This window comes from Parasteatoda tepidariorum, chromosome 6 (assembly GCF_043381705.1).
Source record: "Parasteatoda tepidariorum isolate YZ-2023 chromosome 6, CAS_Ptep_4.0, whole genome shotgun sequence".
Classification (NCBI taxonomy): domain Eukaryota; kingdom Metazoa; phylum Arthropoda; class Arachnida; order Araneae; family Theridiidae; genus Parasteatoda; species Parasteatoda tepidariorum.
Genome location: NC_092209.1, coordinates 28,403,392 through 28,408,147, shown reverse-complemented (window position 1 = coordinate 28,408,147; position 4,756 = coordinate 28,403,392). Strand labels below are relative to the sequence as shown.

At 31.9% G+C, this 4,756-nt stretch overlaps 1 protein-coding gene across 3 annotated transcripts in view; it reads right to left on the bottom strand.

Moving 5' to 3' along the window:
- LOC107439613 (nucleosome assembly protein 1-like 1) overlaps positions 1 to 2,514 on the bottom strand; it is a 26,995-nt gene extending 24,481 nt beyond the window's left edge. The window contains exon 1 of one of the 3 annotated variants that reach the window (XM_016052269.4): positions 2,409 to 2,514. The gene's annotated coding sequence lies outside the window, so the exon portion shown is untranslated. Of the gene's footprint in view, positions 1 to 2,139 lie in introns of all 3 variants that reach the window. The other 2 variants (XM_071182142.1, XM_071182143.1) reach the window with 2 other exon arrangements.
- Between the last annotated feature and the right edge of the window lie 2,242 nt (positions 2,515 to 4,756).

The window sequence follows — 4,756 nt, the reverse complement described above, 5'->3', positions numbered from 1 at the left end:
CAGGGATGGGGAAACTACGGCCCGCGGGCCAACTGTGGCCCGCCGGAAGATTTTATCCGGCCCGCGGACAGAATTTTAACTAGCCGATCAGTGGCGAATATATCTACTTTGTTTAAAACTATTTTTGTTGATTTCTTTTTTAACAAAGTACTGATGACCTTTTCACTTTCTCTATTTTTGTTCTACAAAACATAAATTAATTAAAATAGTTAGCACAAACAGCTTTAACTGGTAAAATGTTGAAAGCAAAAGTTCTTTATAGAATAGCTGTAGATTAGCTCCAACTAGTATTTGTCTTTCTCGAGGAGCAGACATATGGAATCTAATATAGGTGAATTGTACTTCACATGAGGCTGACTACGCGTTTTAAGTTCCAACGAACGGATTTTTCTGCCGGCTCTAGTTCTAACATTATTTACTGCGTATGGAAAGATTGCACACATACAACGTCATTGTAAATAATGGTGAAATTATTAAATGTATAAAATGGCTACTGCCTTTTTGAGTTATTTGTAAACATTTTTTATCCCAAAATGGCAACTAAAAAACGCAAGGTTGATGTAGAGTGACGTGCACTCAATGATGAATTGACTTTATTTTATTTCAGAAGATTTTACTCGGCCCACCAAACTTTTTTTTCTTGATTTTTGGCCCACGACCCAAAAAGTTTGCCCATCCCTGCCCTAGACAGTCATCTGATGGCAAGTTCTATGTATGCTAGGATAGGTCTCTTTAGTTAAAGGTGAGGTGCCCAGAAGTTGACAGGATTTAGCGATTATACTGCCACATATACAGAAATCTCTTCCAGGTCCCAGTCAGTGCCAGATTAAGCATAAGCGGGGGCCCTAGGCCATTCATATTTTTGGGGCCCACAGATTTTTTCTCGCATGTTTCTTTTATTTATTGAAACATAAAAGTATTTATAGATCTTTTCATTTATGAAAGCATATTTAAAATTAAAATAAATAATAAATTAAATTTTACTTTATTTTGTTAAATTGCTTCTTGTTTAAACAAGTCTCAGCTCGCTATAATATTGCCTTCAATTTTTTTGCATGCAAATCAAAATGACTAATTTGAACTTAAAAAACATTGATAAATCTTATAATACATAAACTGTAATAATACTTATAAATAATAACTAAGTAATAAACAAATGTGATTAACATTATGTAAAAAAATTATTGTATTTTATTTATATATTTGAAATTCAATTTTTTTTTCAATCATTGTTAATTTTTTAAAATTTATTTTCAAAAACTCCATTTTAAGAGGGCTCCAAGGCATGGCCTAATTGATAATCCAGCACTGGTCCCAGTGAGGATCTTTGCTATGCAGCACATACTTACTTAATCTCCATTGCACCCCTATTAGAAATGTGCTGCCTTATTACTATAGCAGACAGCTCAAGACACTTTGCCTGGAATTCTCCTAAAAAGCTGAAGTTTCTTTTGTTTCATGTTTAAAAATAGGGGAATTAGAAGAGATTAATGTCAGTGGCATGTCAAATACATAAAATAAAAAAAACCTATCCTATCCTAAGATGTGTTCTCTTACAAACACAGATAACTATTAAAAAAATTTCATCGTTTTACTGGAGAAAATTCGAATTATCAAATTACATCGCTCTTGCTTGATGCAGGTGTTAAATCAGCCCTGGTTGTTTTATACCTTTATATTAAAAATCCTTTGTTTCGTCCATCAATAGATAGAATAATTATGAACGTGCTTTTAATTACTATTAGATGAATAATGAAGTAGATAATACATATTTTAAATAGGGATCAGCTTTAACTAAAAAGAGACTCAGAAAATTTAAAGTCTTGGCTCCGTTTATATCCAAAGTCTAGCGCACAAACTGAAAGTGAAATTAAGTTTACTTTTCAAGTTATCAGACAACACATTTTTCGAAATAAAAGCACGATTCTTAACCAAATTTTCAAAATTTTATGACAATTACAGTATATTTATATAAATGTTATAAACCAGTATTTATAAGATATGAAGCCTAAAGAAATAAATTCAAGAATGATGCCAAGACATAAGTGCGCCTTAAGCCAAAGCACGTTCTATTTTATAAAAAAAATTAATTCATTATAAAAATAAATTACAATATGCAGGTATAAAATCAATACTAACAAGAAAGGAAGAAAAAAAATTCCACAAATATTATGAAATAATATTTTCTTAAAACCTTGTGAACAAACCAAGCCCAGAATGCTTTTTTTTTTTTAGCCGTGAATGAATCACGCACTTTATTTAATGAAGAACCACGTTCACGTGAAAATAACTTATTTCAATATAGAATGAAATAAGTAGTTTAATTCAATAAATAAGTTATTTAAAAAATTAATAGAAAATTTTTGAAAAAATTTAGAGAGAGACTTGGACAATTTTACATAACTTACCTTACAATTTGCCGGACAATTGACCGAGTGGAAGCAACGAATGGCGGCAAAATGTGAGCGAAAAGAAAGATTGCCAGATGATAAAACCTAAATAGTTTTTGATAAAATAACAAACAAAAAAAAAGAATTCTATCTCTGAAATCACTAAAACGAAATTAAGAAAACTAATTAAGAGTCTTTGATTTTAAATTGGTTTTTCAATATTTCCAGCAATGATTTTACCAAAAAAGCATTTTTTGAAGATGCATTCTTACGAAAGCGATTTTTGAAACGCGATTGCAGTTTCACCAAATGTAGTAGTTAAGAAGAATTCTCACTGTATGCAATTCTCGTACCTCCAATCTCCACTTTGGAATATAAAATCCTTGTTGTTGTTGTAATGCATGTGCATCGCACTAGAGCTGCACAATGGGCTATTGGCGACGGTCTGGAAAACATCCCTGAGGATTACCCGAAGACATGCCATCACAATTTTGATCCTCTGCAGAGGGGATGGCACCCCTGCTTCGGTAGCCTGACGACCTATAAAATCCTTAAAGGTGGAATATATTTTTCGACAAAAATCTCACCAATTAGGTCAATCGCAGGCATGCTAATGGCCCTTTCAGCAGAAAGTGCGTAATGCATTGAAGAATCATTCACACTGGGTTCGATTTTTTCGCATGCGAACGAGAAACTGATTGGCAAGTGTTTCACAAGTAGACAATTTCAACAGGCAATTGGTTGTCAAAAATTGCACCTAATCAGAAAGAACCTTCAGTGCAAGGCTACCGAAAGCAGCAGTGTCAACATGGCCACGCAAACAGGGAGAGTTCATGAGGAAAAACATTGATCAATTAACTGTATGAGATCAACTAATGGGGCCTAAATTAACAGTTTACTATATATTATATTATTTCCGGCGGCCGAAGATGTAGTAAATGGTAACTGATGCACGTTAAATCTGTCGAGTCGCAAAGTCCTGAATGTTCCCATAATAAATCAATATCTCTGGTCCAGGAATTTATTTGTCTCCTGGATTAATTCAAAATTACAAGGCTACGGAGTTGAACATTAGTAGTCGTAAGCCAAAAAAATTAGGTCGACTGTTCAACGAAGGATGTAATATAAAATGTATATACTTTAGAATTGAAATATTCTCTACAGCTTTATTTATTATAAACTACGACTTCACTCGACATTGTATTTTGGAGTGGTCGCTTATACGAATCGCAAGCAGAGAGAGTTTTTCCTCATCTTTTATTCTATCTTTTGTGAAGCCTTTTATCTCTGCAACTTATACGATCTGCTCTTCAGATTAAAAAGTTGGGCGTAGTTTGTAGTGCAGTGAGCTACTTAAAAAAAATAGTAGTGAGAAGGACGATACAAATAAAGTGTAGTTTGTAGCTACTCTGGGCAAACTTTAAACGTTAAGTGAAGAAATAAGGTTAAAACGCAACTGATTTTTCGAATCTAATTGATTAAAAACTTCACATGTTTGTGTCTCTGCAACAAGCGTTAATAAGAATTACGTATTACTATCATTTTAACTAGCCGAATACTAGCCAATTTATCTCATGCCACATCCTTAAGAGTAAATGTACATTCAGAAACCATTGATGTTATTTCTAAGAACGGGAATATATTTTAATGATTTTTGATAGACTTTATTTTTGAAAGCCGGTAAAATGAAATAAATAATTCGAAAATGAAATACAGAGCAAAATTGCACATTTCTAATAATCTCCAAGCATTTTTCAAATTAAACATTTCTTTTGAAAGAGGCATGAAAAGTTGAAAATTAAAAAGAACAAACTCATAAAAAATTGCTTAGAATAACAAAATGGTTCATAAAAATATGAATACATGTATAATGATTTTTCTTATTTATATAAGACAATTTTTTTTATTCAAAACCGTTTTGAACATGGGTATAAATTAAATTCCAGGAAAGTTTGACTCCTAATTGTAATGAATAATGACTACATTTCAGAACCAGTTTGTAGTCATTTAACTTTTAAAAAAAGTATTTGCGGCTGCAGTTAACTACATTTTTAAAAAAGCACTTGTATTTAACAACAAAAATAATGTAGTTTTTCGGACCACTGAAATGAGTTTACTAAACAAAAACTTTGAGTACACTATATAGATTTATTACCAAAAAATGAACTTTAAACCAGCTTGAACGAAAAACATACTTCCGTCTTGGACAACGACAGAGAAGATTGTGGTTTCTTGTCATGGCCTAATTGAAAAAAGAGAAACTTCATAGAAAAGAATTTTATTTTCGAAACGTTTCTGAAATAGGTTTCAGTTAAAAATACTGCGAAAAACGTAAAACGTTACAATCTTATAAAATAACATTTTGT